Here is a 21,760-nt window from a genome sequence, read left to right as displayed (position 1 = left end):
AGACTTTAGATCATTTTTTGTAACTATTTATTGGACCAAGTCAAGTAGAGATAACAAAATAGTCACTGAACCAATACTGATCTTTGTAGATCAAGCCAATCCTAAGACTTCTAATAACCTGGAGATTAGCCCAATATTTTTAAAATCATAAGTCCCTAACAATTGAAATAAATTATGCAATAAATATCTATATTGTTTTTGTGCAAATTTAATATTTTCTGTGTCCTCATACTTTTCTCTACTGAGATGTACATGCCTTTCTGGAGCATTTAATTAATTTATTTTTAGAGCATTTAATGTAAAGTTGAATAAAGTCAATGAAAAACAAAAAAAAATTGAGCAAATAAAATTCCTTAAGTACAAAAAATGATATCTCAGGGAACAATAGCTAATTACCTATATGCCTTTTTTCTATGTAATTTTTGTGAGAACATTTATACACATATTGAGAATATCTTTGATAACAGTAATAAGCAAAAAACAGACTTTCATAAGTGTAATTCCACATTATAAAACTGGCTGAAAGATGTTGAGAATACAAGGTTACATTTTACTTATTGTTTGTTTATGGTAACAAACATTAAATTTGATAGCAAAGTTAACTTAAAAGTTCTCTTACAACAAAATTTGCCCTGTGCACTTGTCAAAGTTTAGATATATAATTACTTGAAACCAGAGCAACAGTAATAAACTTGTTCAATCATATTGGAAATCATTACTATCAGGAGAAGCCTAAAATGAGAAATTGGAATAAGTTTACTTGTAAAAGTTATTTGACCTATACTTGGGGAGATCTATTAAGGAATTCAATTTAAAAAGAAAATGGTTTTGGATGGTTTCTCCAGAAACTTTTGTTTATGGATGACAATGGTTGGATTGCATTAAACTATAACATCTCTTACTAAATGGGATCCTAATCACTCAAAAGATTTAGCTTGACCACTAAGTGAAAATAAATTATCTTTCCAGACTACCACATTCTGTCTGTTTGTCTTTCTATTTATCTTAGATAGATACTACAAATTGAAATGTGTTGGGTCCAGATGTAAAAAAGTAGAAAGTAGGGTGGGTTTCACTGGGAAATTACAAAGTACCTTTAATTATCTTAAACTGATCCCTGAGATAAAGGTCTTTATTTTCATTTTAATACTTATCTTAATATTATATAGTTATGAATCATAGAATATTACAAATAATTAAAGTTGTAATTCCTCAAAGGGCAAAGTGAATGGTGAGTATAAACAGGTTACAGCAAAGTAAAAATAAAGAATTCAAAGAAGTGGTATTATGTATATCAAAAAAAATGTATGGATGTGTTAATGTGTGAAGAAACTGTATCAGGTAATATATAAAACTAATGTGTGGAATAAAATGTGTTACTCTTGGGTAAGGATAAAAGATGACTATTTCTGAGTCTATTGATTTTGCTAATAATCTTTAAATTTCAGTAGACTATGAAAAAAACTCTAGTAGGGAAGATCTCTTGTTATGAACCTATAGAGGGATCTGGGGAATGGTCAAATTAGTATAAATTGCTATTTAATTTATAAGTAAAGGATAAATGAAATATAACTATTGGGGAAATATAAGAAAATTAGTAATATTCAAACCTTGGTTTGTTAGTGAAATTTTGCTTTTTGACAGAAAGACTCTTAGAAATTTTGATTTCAGGGAAGGTTACTTGAATTATCATGAAACCAATAGTAGAAAATGGCTTGTGCTATAATATGAAAACTTTCCAGTTGGATGTTTTTGCAAAAATTAGATAGGAACTGAACGTGCTCCAAAATTAAGTCATAAGATGAACATGGTTCACCTAATTTCTACTCCCATTTGCTGTTCTAATTCCCTTAATTCCTTCAGTTGCCCTTCTCTATTCATATGGGAGGGGCAGTCTACTCCAAATTTGAATAGCTTATATATAAGCCAAATCTGTAAGGACTTTCATATATTTATAACAAAATAACCCAATCCAGGTTACAGATCAAATTATTTAGAAGGTTCATAATGAATTAATTTTGAGAAAAGGAATTTTCATCTTATCAAGGTAACCAAGAAAACTTAAACACAAATTTAAACATGATGAAGTCAAAGACCAAAGCAATAAAATAATAATCACCAATATTAGCTACCATCAAGTGTCCTTGTATGTTATGTTAGAAACTCACTCCTAATATCCATTTAATAAGCACATCTTGAGTCTCAGACATCTCTTTAATCATCTGGTCAACTGAAGATATCTTCTCTTGGACATTAAGGAATAGGCATCATTCTCAGGGCAGCTCTGAAAGGGAGTTCTATTATTTTAGTTCAAAGTCACTTATAAAGATCTTTAGATAATTCTGCAAGGCATACAATCTCTTAAATTTGGTTTTCCAATAATAAATTAGGGGGATAAAAACCAACTCAAGCCTTATTGCTCTGATCCTACTAATAACAAAGTAATAAGAAGAATATTAATTAAATTAAGAGCCTATGATTTCCCTATAAAAATAAGTTTTTATATACCACTTGCTACTTCCATCCTTGCCTCAATCCTATACCTGAATGAAAATTGCAAAAAAAAAAAAAATTAGGATGGTCTAATTTGTAAAATGAGCCTATCTTTTAAACTTTTCAAATAGATACTTTAAAATGGGGAAATAATTTCCCTTTCGTTACAATCATAAGTACAATTTAATTTGTAACATCTATAATCCAGTCTTGAGAATTTATTACCATAACATTCTCAAAAGTCAGAATTTCCATGCTAGATATATTTGGAAGCCAATAGTATACATTTCTATTACAGTTCTTAAAGATAACAGTCTAATGTTATTGCTTTCTTAATCTGAAAATTAATCCCATACTGATCAATCAGTTATTGTTTTCATGTACATTAACTGAATAACAACCCTTAGCAGGGCAAGAGATATTTTTTTATTCTGAATTCAAGAAATTGTACCTGTTGCTCTCCCACTCCCAATGCGGAAAGTCTCTAAACTTTCCTCCAATTAGAAATCATATTGCCTAAACTTGTATCCTGATTATTTTCTTTTAAATAGTTCATCTTATTTGTCAATTGTTTTTAATGTATAAAAAATCTATCTTCTTTTGTATTCAGGGGTCCAGTGCCAAAAATGAAACCTGGATTCAATTTTTAGGCAATTGGCATGCATTGCTTAATAAATCAATGTGCTTAACAGCTTGAAACTTTGTTCTCTCAGTCATTTTATCTATCTTCTGCCAAAATTATTGAAGAGAACACTTCAGAGGTGCATATCTTTCCTTGATTGAAACATGTGGGTAATAGTCTATCCTTAAATTAACTTGTTTTAGGGTATTAGAATCATTTCATTTGATAGAAAAAATTATCAATTATTTTGAAAATTAATGTTTATTATAAAATAGGCAAGGAACAGAAGTATATTAGAGTCAAGTCTAGTACTGGAGAAAAATCAGAGGTATCTCAGTTAAGTGAATATCCCATGCTCTGAAAAATATACGCATGACACAGTTTTAAGTTTTATTTTCATTGTTAATATTTTTCTCCATTACTTTCTTAAATCTAGACAATCTACAAAACATTAAATAAAACTCAGATTCATAGTAGTTGCTGATTTACAAGGTATTAATATTCCCATGGAAAATTTAACAATTGACTCTCTTCTGCCAGTTTGAGTTGGTTTCAGTACAGCCCTCTATCTCTAAAAATCTTTGATTTGATCTTACTATCTTTACTATCATCAGACTTCTCTTCCCTTCCCTATGTTCCCCTTTGTGGTTAAACTTGAAAAAGTCACCTACAATCAATCCTTCAATCTCTAATGTCTCTTTTCACTCTTTTCTGCATCCTTTGAAAATCAGCTGCCAATCTCATTATTTAAATGCATTTTCCCTTCAAGTAAGCTAAGCTATTTTTGTTGCCAAGTCCAATGGCTTTTTCCTTGATCCTGATCCCTTTCACCTTTTAGAAAGTTCACTTCTCTAGGCTTTTGTAGTCCTGTTCTCACAAGATTATTCTGAGAACTCCTTTTCATTCACCTTGACTGATTCTTTATCTATGCCAAACACACTAATTGTAGGTATGTATGTGGTATATGCATCTGTAATCATGGAGGACTAGCATCTCTGTTGTGAGGACTTGTTGGACATTTACAGGACTATTTATGCATCTTTGATGACTACCTCTCACCCTACTATCACTTGTGGCTCTAATAAACTGTGGTATGCATAGCAGTCACATTCTGATAAAATGATTTTGATAGATAACCTAATCCAAGTTGAGAATAGTCAACAAGCCTCAGAGTGTCAGTGAGTTAGGGAGATATCTACTCCAAGGAAGATTTCCTCTTGTAGAAGGAATAGATGAAAACAATTTGTTCCAATGACATAAAGATTACTGAAACAGTTACTGTGAAGTGCTTAGAGCTTAGTCAACCATGTAAAAAAGATATTCCCCACACCCCAGGCCACTTGTTGTCTCAACTTTTGTTTTGCTACTGAACTTTTATAACTAGAAGAAGTAGTCAAGTGGACAACTGTGCAACTCTATCTCACTTAAATCCAATTCCCATGTAATTCAAGACATATGATGTCATTAGTATTCATTGAAAATTCATTGAAAACACAATTATAGTTATTCTTCAATGTTCTTCCCTGATCTCTCTCCTCTTTTTCCTCTACTTTAGGTCATTTGGGGATCTCATAAGCTCTGCTAGTTTCAATGATTATCTCTTTGCAGATGATTGATTCCCAGACCTTTATATGCAGCCAGGTCTCTGCTGAGCTGCACTGACATATTTCCAACTGCCCCATGGTTAGCACAAATTCATGTCATGAAAGCACCTCAAATTCAACATATCTAAAATAGAACCTATCTAAACATATATAAAAATAGAACTCATTCAACATCACCTATTTCTGAACTCCCCTGTTAGTTCCAATGATATCATCATCCCCCCAAGTTACCTAGACCTAAAAACTTAATGCCATTCTTTAGTTTAATTTTAACCAATCCATTGTCAAATTCCTGTTCTTTTTATCTTCATAATAACTTTCATAAACATTTCCTTCTCTCCACTCATAAAACTGCAATCCTAGCTTAGACCTTTATTATCTCTCATCTGTACTACTTCAATAGCCATCAAACTGACCTCCCACTCCCATTTCTTCACATTCTACCTCATTTTCCACTTAGAAGCAAAGGTAATTTTTCTAGAACTAAAGTCTGACCATGTCATTTTCCCCATCTTTCTTTGTTCAAGAAGTGCTAGTGATTTCCTCTTACCTCCAAGATAAAATATCAAGGCTTCTGTTTGGCACCTAAGGCTCTTCAGACCTTGAACCTTTCCTATCTTTCTATTCTTCTTACATTTGAATTTCCCCTATGCCCTCTATATTCTGGCAATGCCAAATTACTTTTTGTTTCTCAAACACAGCACTTAATTTCCCAGTTCAATTCCTTTGATCTCCAATTAATTGTTCCCCGTATTTAGAATGCTCTCACCTCTCATCTTCATCTTTTAATTACCCAACCTCCTATAAAACCTAGCTCAGGTGTCTTCTTTTGTAGGAGGTCTTTTCTGAGCTCCCTCTCTTCTCCCCACTACCTGCTAATGTTATATCTTTTCTCTTGAGATTAAGGGTCAACAGTGGGTCTCTGACTAAACTCACTTGGTCACTGTTTGGGCCCTGATTGATTAAAAGTGAATTTAAATGGAAATTGCTTATGTTTTGGCCAGAAACTATCTTCCTTTCCCAGACTGATTTTTTTACTATGCAAAAGAAGCTCTCTATGTCTTTTCTTTCTCATCTGCCTTAATCACTGAGATATACTGAGGATCTTATCCTCCCCCAAATTTTTCTTTCTTCTTATTCTTTGGAACTGATCATTCTTGGCCTCTTTGCCTCATCTCTCTCACCTATTATTTATGATTGAATGGGCTTTGCCTCAGTCAAACTCTGACCTGAGAAGTTATTAAAGAGTCATTATTAAAGAGTCAAGGTCTCCAACTGCATCTAGGATTATCTCCAGTTATCCTGAACTAGGTTTTGTCACTACACCTAGTCACCTACAGAGGATAAAATGAGAGTGCTGACTGAACAGCACTTCCTCACTTAAATCCAATTCACTTGCAAGTCATGACTTCACTTTCCTGATGTCAAGGTCTTCTTTGAGAGGGAAAGACAAATAACAAAATCTTGTAGGTATCTAGTTATTTACATAGTTTCCCCAAGAAGAAATGACAAACAGCAACAACAACATCTTACATGTATCTAGTTAACTACATACTTTTCCTCCATTAGAATGTGAGCTCCTTTATAATAGGGATCATTTTCCTTTCTTTTCTCTCCCAGTGCTCAACTCAGAGCTTAATAAGTACAGCTAGGTTATGTAGAAGAATGATGGGCAAGGGGTCAGGAAGACCAGAATTCAAATCTAGCCTTAGACATGTATTGGTTGTTTGATTTTGGATAAGTTACTTAATCCCTTTCTTTTCTCAGTGTCCTTAACTGTAAAATAGTGATGATGGTGATGATGGTGGTGATAACACTTAAACCACATGGTTGTTGTGAGGATCAAATGAGATACTATTTGAAATGTATTTAGCAAAATGCTTATCACATTGTAAACACTTAAATATTTTTTCCCTTCATTGCTTCCTGGAACATGACATTCAATCAATTCTTGACTAACTAATTTTATAACATTATTATTTTACTTGAATATATTTGCTGTATTTTTAAAATAGTACTAGGGAACTGGAATTAAATATAGTAATTCATTCTGTCATCTTGCCCTTTCTTCTCTTTTGTTCCCTCCAGAAAACTAACTTTCTCTTATGGACTATATGGACAGAGGGTGCTTGGGTTTCACCTTAAAATGCAGTTCTAAACTCAATTACCTTTACTAGGAAGAAGTCCCTGAACTATAGCTCCCGAGACTTTCGGCTCACACAAGAGCTCTCCAATAGATGAAGAGCACCTTTTTAAGTAACTAGTAAATTTCCATCCCTATTATTCATATGGTCATAGTGATTCCTTACTTTTTCTTTTCTAATAGCCCCCATAACATTCTTCCTACTTCTCTGAAGACACTTTACATGGTACTACAGCATGTTTTGAGCATCTGGAATCTACCTCTCTCATTCTCCCTTCTGAAGTTGTGTATGTCTCTATGTCCAGTCAGGGGTGGTGCCATGCTTCAAACTGAGCGGAACATTCCTGAGACATTCATGGCAGGGTGATAGGGAAAGTTGCTGCATGTTACATATTGTAATATATTTTTAATTGGAAAAGTCAATAGGAGATATCTAATCCAAATCCTCATTTTTATAGATGAAGGAAAAGATCAAACTTAGTTAAGTGACCTACCCAAGGTTAAAGAGTGCCTTTTGGTTACTATTTTGTTGTCCTATTTATTTCTCTTTTTCTTTGAAATCAAATTGTATTTCAATCAATAATCATTTACTAATTAGATATTATTTATTATGTTATATGAAATGAAAAAGTTCTTGCCCTTGAGGGGTTTACATTTTATCATGGGAGACAAGATGTGTGTGTATGTGTGTTTGTGTATACATACATACATATATATATGTATATATTTATATAATAATTGCAGTATAATTTTGTGTCTGTGCATGTGTGCTTGTGTTTGTCAATATCAAACTAGGGAAATCAGGAGATATTTCAGGTAAAAGATATCATTCAAGTAGTATCTTGAGATTATAAGAGTTTTAAGAAGTGGCTGTGAGGAGGGAGTACATTCTAGGCATTGTAAATATTAAGTGTAAGGACACAGAGACAAGATATAGAATGTATGATGAATTGCAGAAGCCAGGTTTAAATGACCATAGTGTATGTGAAGAGGAATAAAAAGTTTGGAAATGGAAATTAGGATTCAGTTATAAAGGCTTAAAAGATCCAAGAAATGAGGTATATATATATATTTGATCTCAGTAGTAAAAAGAGTTGGAATTTACTGAGCAGGATTTGAAATCATTGACCTGTACTTCAGGAAAAATCTCTTTGACAGCTGTGTGGAGGTTGGATTAGAGTGGGATGGGATGGGAATTGAGAGAAGTAGATAAATTAGAAGACTTTCTATATTCTAGGTAAGAGATAATGAAGATGATAATGTGGAGGTAGAAAAGACAAAGTTTGATAACTGGGTATATATATATAGAGTAAGTGAAGAGTTGGGGATGCCATTGAGATTTTGAATTTGGGTGTCTGAAAAGGTCTTGGTTTCCTTGACAATAAGGAGCAAGTTTGAACAAGGGTTGGGTTTAATGGTAAAGAAAAGGGATTTGTTTTGGACATTCGAGCTGAGTTTGAGATGCTTTGGGGACTCTCAATTCAAAATACCTAATGGGCAGTTTGAAGATTATGAATGGGAGGGGAATCAAGAGAGACATTAAGAAAGAGATTAAGGCTGGATATGTAGATTTTGGAATGAGCTATATATATAGATAATAGTTAAACTCATGGAAATTAATTAAATGGACCTGGTAGAGATAATTGAGTGGGATAATATGGATAATGATCCAATAAAAGAAATGAAAAAGATGTGGGAAAATAAGAGAAGAAATAAGATCGTGATGTCACAAAGACATAAAGAGAGTATACAAAAGAAGAGTTCAGGCAACTGTGTTGTTGCAGAGAGTTCAGAAAGGGTGAATACTAAGAAAGGAAAAACAAAATTCACAGTTAAGATATCAGTGATAATTGTATAGAAAGTAGCTTCTCTGCTGAATCTTTTTTTAAGTTGTTTTTTTTTTTTTTGCAAGGCAAATGGGGTTAAGTGGATTGCCCAAGTCCACACAGCTAGGTAACTATTAAGTGTCTGAGGCTAGATTTGAACTCAGGTACTCCTGACTCCAGGGCTGGTGGTCTATCCACTGTGCCACCTAGCCACCCCTAATAAACTCATTTTACTTGGAATTTTTTATTTTGTTGGAATTTTCAAAGAACATTTGACTTCTCAATTACATTATTCATTAAATATTTACTGGATACTGAACATCAATATTCAGAAAGCTATCAAGGTTACTGAAAGGGAAATGTACTATTTCAATTCTGGCAAAAAAGGGAATTAAGATTTTATATCTGCCTTTTTTCAGTAAGAAATATGACTTGATAACTGTATTTTCCTCCCAGCTCAGTATATTATATCCTAACTCCAAGTATTGAATAATATTATTTATGAATTTCAGGAAGACGAACTCTCTCCCTTTTAATCTAGTCCAACAAGATATAATAAAGGACATACTGCAAGGGACCAATGACTCATTCAGTTCGAAATTCACTTTTTTGGCTAAAAAAAAGAGTATTAAGGGGGAAGAATATGGTTGCCTTTTTTATTTCAGATAAAGATTCATTCTTTTTAAAACTTTATTTTTAACTAATGGAATAAATCAAGATTTTAATAACATAATGCAATTAAAAAAGATGATTTTACATGAAACTGCAAATATATTATGTGCATCTTGCTATATTCCTTTCAAATAAACAAAATAATTATCTTGTAAAATTTGTTTTTCTTCCTTCCTGCTCTAGAAATGGCTGCCATTAAACTTAATAAGCATGTTGTATATGTAGCAACACACACACATATAATAATTATATGCATACTTCTATTTTTGTGATTAGAAATAACATCTTTCTTCATATGTCCTTTATAGCAAATTTAGGTATTTGTAAGTATTCAAAATAATTTATTCACTCAAAGTCATTTTTAAAACAATATTGCTGTTACTATTTATGATGGTGTGTTGACTCTACTTTTGTTCTTCATTATTTCATAGAAGCCCTTCCATTTTTCTAAAATCATTTAGCTCATCATTTGTTATAGCATAGTGGTATTGTATTGCAATCATAATGATAATATTTGTCCTTCATTTCTGAAGAAGATCATGACATCAGAGAGATGATGTCATGACAAGCATGTGAATTGGATTTGAGTAAGTCATCAGCCTCACTTTCTCCTTCAGAACTATCTGGTTTCAGTGGTCAGAAATGAATTGGGATGACTGGAGATAGCCCTGGATGCAAGGCAATCAGAATTAAGTGACTTGCCCAAGGTCACACAGCTAGTAAGAGTCAAATGTCTGAGGTCAGATTCAAACTCCTGTCCTCCTGACTCCAAGGCCAATGTTTTATCCACTGTGCCACCTAGCTGCTCCCATTGCAATCATATACCACAACTTGTTCAGCTATCCCCCAAATGATAGACATCCCTGCAATTTCCAATCTGAAAAGAGAACTGATGTAAACATTTTTGAAGATTATAGATTGTTTTTTACTTTCCCTCTAATTATCTTCAATACTAGACCAAGTAAGTGGTATTGTATCAAAAGATATATATACTGTAATAATTCTTTGGGCATATTCTGGATTGCTTTCCACAATGGTTGGATCAGTTCACAATTGCATTCTTTAAGAATTAGATTCCAAATTTTTTTTCAGTATCCTCTCCAACATTTGTTACTTTCCCTTTCTATCATTTTAGCCAATCTGATAGTATAAAATGGTATTTTAAGACTGTTTTGATTTTCATTTCTCTAATCAATAATGATTTAGAGCATTTTTTTATGACTATAAGGTTCTTTCATTCCTTTGGAAGAAAACAGCCTTTGACCATTTTTTCAATTAGGGATTGACTCATATTCTAATAGATTTGACAAAGTTCTTCTTGAATTTTAGATATGAGAGCTTTATCTGATAAACTGTCTATAAAATACCCCTCCACAAAATTTTCTTCTTTTCTTCTGATCTTGGTAACAGTTGTTTGATTTGTTCAAAACCTTCATATAATAAAACATTATCCATTTTACAACTAACTTTGCTCTTGTTTATTCAAAAATTGTTCACTGATCTGTAAGTTTCATAAGTAATATAGTCTATGTTCTAGGTTTTTGGTAACATCTCTCTTCATATCTAGGTCATGTCTCCATTTTAAACATATCTTAGTAAATGGTATAAGATATTGGCCTATGAACAGCTATTTTCGCTCACATTACTTATTTTAGGGATTTATTAACAAACATTCTCTTTTTTTGCTATTAGAAAAGCTATCATCCATGAATTTAGCTAACCCCTATTACTTTTATCTAAAGTTCATTATATTTTTAATTTATATTATCTTTTATTATTTTGTCTTGAAGTTACCTCCAAAGTTTTTAAAGGGGAGCTCTTTGGGAGTCAGTGACCATACCTTCTTAGAGTTTATATAAAAAAGTAATTCCAAACATACTTTAGTATGTACCTTTAGGAAAACAAATTTCTCTTTGTTTTGAGATAGAGTAGAAATAATAGTTACATTTCTTTAGCACATGAAAGTTGCAAAACTCTTAAATAATCTCATCTGATTTTCACTACAACCTGGTGAAATGGCTATTATTATCTCCATTTTAAAGATGATAGAACAGAGGTTGAGAGAAACTGCCTAATATCACATAACTGGGAGATTGACTTGAGTTCAACTATTTCTGACTCCAAGTGCAGTTCTCTACACACAAAGCAAAATTGCCTCCCAGGCAGGGACATGAGGTCAGGGGAGACAGAGAAGGCAGAGCTGTGCTTCATCTCAGATTGTATAATCCATTACAAACTGGGTTGTATATAAACAATAAGCTGTGCTACCTCTATTAGGTTCATACAGTAAAAATTCTGATTCTGATACAGTTCATGCTTCCCAAGTCATGGATTCTATCATAGGTCATTCATTGCTGAGGATACAACAGATAAATCTTATATCCTTAATCCTAGATGCATATCTAGTTGGGGAACAAATCTTTATTTGCTTTGTCTAATCCTGTTCAATTCTTTATCAGACTCTGTTTTCATAATGAATGGCACTAATTATTTGAATAGCAGATTCAAACAGTGAATATTTAGGTTTAGTAATTGGTAGCAGGTTCATGATCAAAACTGGAGTTTAATTCTATTTGTGCTTCTTTGTAGGAGAGGTTACTTCAACTTTCTGGCCCTTATTTTCATTATGTGCCAAATGAAGTTGAATGAAGTGTTCTACAAGATGCCTTCTAATTATAAACCCTTTGATTTTTTATATTTTATGATTTGGTAGAATTCAGTTCTCTAGATCATTTTAGTCACCCTTTTCTGAACAAACTCTCTCTTCATAACAACCAGAACTAAAATATTCAAGGGGCAAATAAATCATGATTTTATGTGAGGATAGGATCTTGTGCTGTTTTTAAGATGATCAGTCTGATGATACCCAGAATTTCGTTGATTCTCCTCTCTTCTCCTGTCTCTCCTCTCCTATCTTCTCTTTTCTCTTCTTATTTCCTGTCCTTCCTTTTGGTTTTTCTATCTTTTTTTCTCTTTTTTTTCTATTCAACAAATTGGACTTATGTGTTTATGGTTTCTCTTATGTGACCTTTAAAGCTCCCTCCCTGGCTTATAACTTATTGCTGCCTGTCATATAAATATAATTGGCTTAGTATTTGCAAACTCTATTACCTTTTACTTGAATAAGTAAGATGAAGTTAAATTCTATTCCCCTTCCCACCCCACTCATATAGTTTGGAATTTCTTTCCCTAAAATTTTGATGCCAAAATTTTTAATTTGTCTAATGTATTGTTGTATTAAAAATAATACTTGGTAAATTCATTAATATTTCTCATTGTGGAATATGAGAGGAAATGAAATATAGTTGCTAGAGAGCCCAAATGACTTGGGTTCACCTTTTGTTTGCTACACAAACTAATTTTACCCAAGGAATAAGGCACTGAAACTCTCAATGCTCCAAAGAGACAATTCTCTAAGATGAAAAGTTTCAATGAAGGTGATGACCTCATTTAATAGAAGAACTTCTTTACTGGTAGTTCCCTATATCAATGAAATCATAAGTCTAATCTCTATTTGTATATTTATGGTATACAGAAGGAACTATATAGATAATGAAGATCCAGGAGATTAACTAATATGTTCTTGCAATACTGTTAAATGAAAAAGAGAAGCTGAGATGAAAAGTGAAAAATAAGGGCTGAATTTGATGACTAAGAAGTCATAGTGACTAGAGAATAATTTAAAGTAAACTGTGTAGTAAAGGCAGGTTGTGAGGGATTAAGGATCAAATGACAGTTAAGGAAATAGAGGCAATATATATATATATATATATATATATATATATATATATATATATATATATATGACTTGGGACATTTGGTGACCAAAATTAAGCAAAGAAATGAGGATTAGCAAAATCAGGGAAGTGTGAGTTTTTTTATTTCATATTTTAGTCTAATGAGAATCTGAGCATATTTCTAGGCAATAAGAATAAAACTCCTAAATGGGGAGAGATTGAAATGACTTGAGAGGATAGTTATAGGAACAAGGCTAAGAGTTAGTGAAAAGGAAAGGACTCTGCAACACAGATATAGGTTTAGCTTTGGCAATGAAGAATAACTAAAAAGCACATTGTTCACAAATACAAGTGAGATTAAAAAGGAGTGGGTGAGGAGCAGCTGGGTGGTACACTGGATATAGCACCAGCCCTGGAGTCAGGAGGACCTGAGTTCAAAACCAACCTAAGACACTTAATAATTACCTAACTGTGTGACCTTTGTCAAATCACTTAACCCCATTACCTTGCAAAAAAAGAGTGGGTGAAAATAGAAATTTGACATTCAAATTAAGAAATATGGTGGAGCTCATGTCAAATAATTATTGTTTATTGATTTTGTTTGTCCTTCATTCTTAAAGAAGACCATGACATCAGGAGAATAATGCCATAGCATGCACATAAATTGGATTTGAGTGAGGGAGTGCTGTGAATGTCACTAGTCTCACTTTCTCCTCCAGAGAAAGCCATCTGAGTCTAGTGGTCAGATATGAATCAGGAAGACTGCAGATGACCCTAGATGCCAAATAATTATATTTTCAGTAAAGGAAGAAGACTAAATAACCTGCTAAGAATAAGTAGGATCTAGGTAGGGTTATGAGTTTGAGGAGGGTTGAAATGGTTTACAACTATGGGAATTTCCATTGATGTTTGTAAGAGAACATATATTAGATGAAAATATTTCAGGCAAATATTAATCTTTGATTTCCTAAATGTATTCTATATTTAGAGCTAGAAGGGCCCTTAAAGTTTATTTAGTTCAAACATTCATTTTTTTGTATGAGGAAACTGAGACTCAGAGATGTTAATCAATTTGCTTATGGTATTGTCACAGGAGAAATTTGAGCCTATGTGTCATTATTTTAAATTCTTTGATTTTTCTAAGGCACAATGATACATGGGTTCAATTTTTTTTCTTTTTAAAATCCACAACTAGAAGTGGATTAAAGTATCTAATGAAGTATGAATGAGGAAATGTTAATCACTAAAGATAAATTGTTGCTATTGAAATAATATTTGAAAGTTGTATGAAAACCAAGGCTATATCTACTCATTATGCTCAGCATTCCATCAAGCAATCTGTTGCATTTGCAATGCATTGTCAGCAAACCAATAAACATCTAATAAGAACCAAATAAGTGACCAGTATCTAGGCACTAGGGGAGATAAAAATGTTTTAGTTAATACATTATTTTTGGCTTTATGAGCCTTATAATCAGAAAGAGAAATAAGTTACTAAGACTAACAACAATAGTATACAATATTACAAGATAAATTCATTATGTGTTACAAAATAAAATGCTCTGTGGAATCTAAGGGACAAAATTCATTAACATCAAGGAGAATTAGGAAGGTCATTCTAAAGGAAATTGCATTTAGGTGATTCGAAAATGATGGGTAAGAATTCACCAATCAAAGTTGGGAGGGTAAGAAAGACAAAGCATAAGTAATTAGTATAATTGTTTATTATTATCAGACGAAACTTGGATGATAATGATGATGAATATGATGATAAAGATGATGATGTTTGAGAATCTCTTTGACATCATCCACTATTCTGTCTCTGGCATGGGAGTTCAACAAGCTCTCACTGCAATTTAATGGTCCAAACTGATCAAATATGCCTCCTACTCTGGTCTTCTGGTGAATTTTCTATTCAGGTTCCTAAAAGACTGTCTATTTGAGAACTGCCAGCTTCAAATCACAAAAATATGGCGCAAAGGGGAGGGGATGAAGGGAAGTATAGAATCCTATTAAACAAGTAGAGTGATTCTATGTACCAATGTGCATATAGAAATATATATATATATATATATATGTATGTACGTAAGTATGTACGTATGTGTGTAAGTATGCATGTATAATGAATGTAGAAGAAATGGAAGATTGATAACAGGAGTGAATTAAAGATCCATGAGCCATGCTTTAAACTCATTTAAAAAGTTGTTTTATTGACCAGAAGGTTGACAGATGAAAGCAAAAATTAGGAGAGTGTGATACAAATGGATTGTAATGTACATTGCCAAATGAAGGGTACCTGATAACAATGAAAGTGAGGACTAGAGACTTCTGGTCAAGATGGCAGAGAGAAGGCAGGCACTGTGTTAAGTGCTCTGCTTTCCCCTCAAAAATAACAGGAAAGAAACCTCTTAACAGAAATTTGATCGACAAAACCCAGAAAGAGATGCTAGGAGAACACTTACCAACAAAGTTTGTCTCTGGGGACCGTGGGTGAACCAAAAGATAAGAGCAGAGAGTCAGTGCAGGGACAGCAGGGGACTGATGCAGGGGAAGCCAGAGGACTACTCTCAACAACAGAGACTTTGGTGAGTGGCAGGAATGAGATCCAACTTTAGCCATGGAATCTTTGGGTGGGGAGAGTGGAGCTACAGGAGGGTGAGTTCCAGCACAGAGAGTTTCAGAGCATACCTGGAGAAAAACCAGCTGGGCTGGGGACCTGAGCCCCATAATCTCAGCTAAGCTCTTTTCTCAGAAAAAATAAACAACCCCTCATCCCCTCAGGCACAGGTGTGGGCAACAGAGAGATTAACTCTCTCCCAGGACTCAGCACATTGTTCAAGGTCAACTCAGACCCTGCTACTGAGGGTCTCAAACACTCCAGAGAAAGCAACCAGTGATCCCTACTGGCCAGCACTTGGAATTACTAAGCCAAGTGAATAAAGCAAAGCATTGAAAGTCAGCCTCCCCCCAACATAAGATCTTAGAAAGATGAAGAAAGGCCAGTAAAAATGAGACCCCATGGAGAAATATTTAGAAGAAATAGCTTCTAACCCAGAGAGATCAGTACTTCTGAGGAGACTATGAATTGCTCTCCAGCCCAGAAAGACTTCCCAAGAAGGAGTTTAAAAATCAATTGGAAAAATTAGGAAAAGAAATTCAAGAGAAAATTAACAATTTGCAACAAGAAAACAAATACTTGGAAAATACAACTGGACAAAAACAAAATGAGAATAACTCTCAGATCTTCAATTAGACAAATGTAAAAAGAAAATAATTCTCTCAAATCTTCAACTGGGCAAAAGCAAAAAGAAAATGATTCTCTCAAAAACTACACTTGACCCAAAGGAAAACTCCTTCAAAAACAGAACTGATCAACTGGAAAAGGAGTTTTAAAAGGTAAATGAAGAAAATTCTTTTCTAAAAAAGTGAATGGAATAAGTGGAAGCTAATGACTTCATGAGACAACAAGATACTTTTAACAAAAACAAAAGATCGAAAAAAAGTAGAAGAAAATGTAAAATACCTCATCAGCAAAATCAAGGGCCTCAAGAACAGATCCAGAAGGGACAACCTGAGAATTATAGGCCTTCCTGAAAACATTGAAGAGGAAAAAAAAGCCTGGAATTAATACTATAGGATTTAGTGATGGAAAACTGCACAGATAGCATGAAACCAGAGAGAAAAATAGTTCTTGAAAGAATACATCGATCCCCTCCAGGAAGAGATCCTAAAATGAAAACACCAAGGAATGTTGTGGCCAAATTCCAGAAGTAAGCAATTCAAATAACAAGGAGCCACAGTAAGAATTATGTAGAACCTGGATGCATCAACATTAAGGGATCTAAGGGCCTTGAATGAAGAGCTACGAAGAATGGAATGCAGCCAAGAATCCACTATCTGGGAAAGCTGACCCTTCTCTTCCAGGGGAAAATATGGACATTTAATGAAAGGGGAGAGTTCTAACCTTTCCTGATGAAAAGACCAGAGCTAAATAGAAACTATGGACATCAAATAGGAGGCTCAAGACATACATGAAAAGGTAAAAAAGGGTAAAGAAAAAGAAAACCCACTATGCAATAAGATGAAACTGGCTAAATCCCTACCTGAGAGAAAGACTCTGATAAATATTGAGAATTATAACTCTGTTAGAGACAATATACTTAGAAGTGATGGGCACCCATAACTTTTCTTTGACTTAGATAGAATTATTTAAAAATAATACTTCCTTAAAAAGGGGGACAGTAAGGAGATGGGAGGATGGAGGAGATTGAATGGGGTAATCTCATTACATCAAGGGGTACAATAGACCTATTGTAATAGAGGAGAAGAAGGGAAGAGGTGAATACCACCTGGATCTCCCTCTCATCAGACTTGGCTTAAAGTTAATTTACACACACTCTGTTAAGTTAAGATACTTATCTTACCTTTCAAGTATTAAAAGGGAAAAAGTGGAGGGCGATGGGAAGGGGAGAAAAAGGACAACTAACAGAAGGAAGGGGAGAAGGGGAAAAGGGAAAGGGGAAAGATGGGAGAGGGGGCTAATATAGGAGGGCAAACAAACTGAAAGTGGAAGAATTCAGAAACAAAAAAACCAAAAAAAAAAAAACCAGAATATGGATAAAGGGGGGAAAAGAGGAAAAATACAGAGAAGAAAGATAACATGGAGGGCAATAAAGAGTTAGTAATCATAACTTTGAATGTGAATTGGAGGAACTCACCCCTAAAATGTAAGTGAACAGCAGGGTGGATTAAAAACTAGAATCCTACAATTTGCTGCTTACAAGAAACTCATTTTGAAGCAAGGAGATACATATACAGTAAAGGTAAAAGCTTGGAGCAAACTATATTTTACTTCAACTGAAATGAAAAAAGTGGGGGTAGCAATCCTTATCCCAGACAAAGCAGCTGCAAAAATAGATAGTGTTAAAAGAGATAAGGAAGGAAACTATATCCTCCTAAAAGGTACCATAGAAAATAAAGTAATCTCAATACTAAATATATATGCACACAATAGTATAGCATCCAAATTGTTAGAAGAGAAGTTGAAAGAGCTACAGGAAGACATAGCAGCAAACTCTGCTAGTGGGAGACCTCAACCTTCTGCTCTCAGATTTAGATAAATCTAATCATAAAATAAACAAGAAAGAAGTTAAAGAGGTAAATAGATTGTTAGAAACTGTAGATATGACAGACTTATGGAGGAAATTGAATGGGAATTGAAAGGAATATACTTTTATTTCTTCAGTTCATGGCACTTACACAAAAATTGACCATGTACTAGGGCATGAAAACCTAATGATCAATTGCAGAAAGGCAGAAATGGTGAATACATCAATCTCAGATCATATTGCAATAGAAAATAATATGCAATATTGCACCAGGGAAATATAGACCCAGAAATAATTTTAAACTAAATAACCTCATTTTAAAAAATAAAATGATCAAGCACCAAATTATAGGAAGAATTAATTATTTCATCCTAGATAATAACAATAATGAAAAAAAACCAAACCAAAACCTATGGGATGCAATCAAGGTGGCTGTCAGATAAAGAAGAAATCAATAACTAATTATGCAACTAAAATAATTAAAGAGCAAATTAAAACCCTCCAATTAAACTCAGAATTAGAAATTCTAAAAATTAAAGGAGAAATAAATTAAATCAAAAGCAAGAAAACTATTGAAAAAATAAATAAAACCAAGAGTTGGTTTTATGAAAAAAAACAATAAAATTCATAAACCTCTGGTCAATTTGTTTTAAAAAAAAAGAAAGAAGAAAACCAAATTGCTAGTATCATGAATGAAAAAGGTGAACTCACCACCAATGGGGAGGAAATTAAAATAATAATTCAAGAATTATTTTGCCTGAGTCTATGCCAAAAAGATTAACAATCTAAGTGAAATGGATGAATATTTATAAAAATGTTACCCAGGTTAAATGAAGGGCAAATTAAAACCCTGAATAACCCTATCTCAGAAAAAGAAATTCAACAAGCCATTATTGAACTCCCTAAGAAAAAACCTCCAGAGCCAGATGAATTCACAAGTGAATTTTATCAAACATATAAGGAACAATTGGTTCCAATACTATGTAAACTCTTTGGGAAAATAGGTGAAGATGGAACTCTGCCTAACTCTTTCTATGACACCAATAAACAGAGAAAGAAAACTGTAGACCTATCTCCCTGATGAATATAGACTCAAAAATCTTAAATAAAATCCTAGTAAAACAATTACAACAAGTTATCACTAGGAAAATCATTATGACTAAGTAGGATATATCCCAGGAATGCAAGGTTGGTTCAATATTAGGAAAACTATTAGTATAATTAATTATATCAATAACAAACCTATCAGAAATCATATGAACCGATCAATAGATGCTGAAAAATCTTTAGGCAAAATACAGCACCCATTCCTCCTGAAAACACTAGAGTGTAGGAATAAATAAATTGTGCCTTTGAATAATAAACAGTATCTATCTGAAACCATCAACAAACATATGCAATGAGGATAAGCTAGAGGCATGCCCAGTAAGATCAGGGGTGAAACAAGGATAACCATTATCACCACTATTATTCAATGTTGTATTAGAAATGATAGCTTCAGCAATAAGAGAAGAAAAAAGAAATTGGAGGAATTAGAATTGGGAAGGAAGAGACAAAACTCTCACTCTGTGCAGATGACATGATGGTATACTTAAAGAATTACAAAAAATCATCTAAAAAACTACTAGAAATAATTAGCAACTTAGCAAAGTTGCAGGATATAAAATAAAGCTTCATAAATTCTCAACATTTCTACATATGACTAGCAAGATACAGAAGAAAGATCTTGAAAGAGAAATCCCATTCAAAGTAACATTAGATAATATAAAATACCTGGGAGTCTATGTGCCAAGACAGAATCAGAAACTTTTTGAAAACAATTACAAAACACTTCTCACACAAATAAAATCAGATTTAAATAATTGGGCAAATATCAACTGTTCATGGATAGGTGAAGCTAAAATAAAAAAATGATAACTCTATCTCCGGCCCTTCTTGCTCGGCGCCAGCATGGTGTTCAAGTACTTCATGGAGATCGGCCGCGTGGCCTACATGTCCTTCGAGCCCCACGTGGGCAAGCTGGTGGCCATCATGGACGTGATCGACCAGAACTGGGCTTTGGTGGATGGCCCATGCAGTGGTGTGAGGAGGCAGGCCATGCCATTTAAGTGTATGCAGCTTACAGACTTCGTCCTCAAGTTCCCACACAGTGCTAGGCAGAAGTACGTCCGTGCTGCTTGGGAAAAAGAAAAGATCAATACAAAATGGAAAGCCACAAGATGGGTCAAGAAGATTGAAGCTAGAGAAAGGAAAGCCAAGATGACAGATTTTGACCATTACAAAGTCATGAAGGCCAAGAAAATGAGAAACCGAATTATCAAACATGAGGTGAAGAAGCTTCAGAAGGCCGCTACCAGAAGGGCTCTCCCAAGAAGGGAGCTGCCCAGAAGGCACTTGTCTCCAAGGTTTCAGCCAAGAAGATCCCAGCAAAGAAGACAGAGGGTCAGAAGGCAGCTCCAGGCCAGAAGGGGCAGAAGGGCCCTAAAGCACCTGGCCAGAAGGCCCTGGCCAAGAAGGGACCCACACAGAAGGCACCTGCTCAGAAAGCTGCTGCTGCTCCAAAGGCCAAAAAATAAGACTACCAGAAATCTAATAAAGGTTTTGCTACACACACACACACACACACACAAAATGACAACTCTACCAAAACTAAATCACTTGTTTAATTGCCCTACCAATCAAAGTTCCAAAAAAAAATACTTCAATGAGTTAGAAAAAGTTGTTAGTAAATTTATAGTTAGTCATGAATTTCCAGGGAATCAATGAATGAATCAATGAAAAAAAGTGCAAAAGAAGGTGGCTTAGCCTTACCAGGTCTAAAATTATATTATAAAGCATCACCCATCAAAACTGTCTGGCATTGGCTAAGAAACAGAGTGGTAAATCAGTGGAATACAGTAGGTGCAATAGGAGGAAATGATTATAGTAATATGCTCTTTGATAAGCTCAAAGAGTCCAGCTATTAGTATAAAAACTCTCTCTTTGATAAAAACTGTTGGGAAAATTGGAAGTTAGTATGGAAGAAACTTAGATTAGACCAATACCTCACCCCCCATACCAAGATAAGATAAAAATGGATACAGGACCTATTAAGGAAGAAAATAGACATAAAAAATAATATCATAAGCAAACTAGAAAATCAAGGAATAGTTTACCTGTCAGATCTATAGAAAGGGAAGCATTTTAAGACCAAGGAAGAGATGGAGAACATCATTTAAAACAAACTAGGTAATTTTGATTACATTAAATTATAAAGCTTTTGCACAAACAAAACCACTATAACTAAGATCAAAAGAAATGTAGCAAATTGGGAAAGAATTTTTACAACTAGTATTTCTGACAAAGAACTCATTTCTAAAATATACAGAATCAAATTTTCAAAAATTTCAAAACATTCTCCAGTTGACAAATGGTCAAAATATATGCCAAGGCAATAAGATGAGGAAATCAAAGCAATCTACACTCATATGAAAAATTGTTCTAAATCATTATTTATTAGAAACTTGGGAGGGCAGAGCCAAGATGGTGACAAGAGTGGAGGGTGTCCTAGGAGCT

General features: G+C 33.8%; 1 pseudogene; it reads left to right on the top strand.

Annotated features, from left to right (window-relative positions):
* Window positions 1-20,155: 20,155 nt before the first annotated feature.
* LOC141499812 (large ribosomal subunit protein eL14 pseudogene) lies at window positions 20,156-20,816 on the top strand (annotated as a pseudogene).
* The last annotated feature ends 944 nt before the right edge of the window (window positions 20,817-21,760 follow it).

The sequence above is a fragment of the Macrotis lagotis genome, chromosome X (genome assembly GCF_037893015.1).
Source record: "Macrotis lagotis isolate mMagLag1 chromosome X, bilby.v1.9.chrom.fasta, whole genome shotgun sequence".
Taxonomy (NCBI): domain Eukaryota; kingdom Metazoa; phylum Chordata; class Mammalia; order Peramelemorphia; family Peramelidae; genus Macrotis; species Macrotis lagotis.
This window is presented reverse-complemented; position numbering and strand designations above follow the sequence as displayed.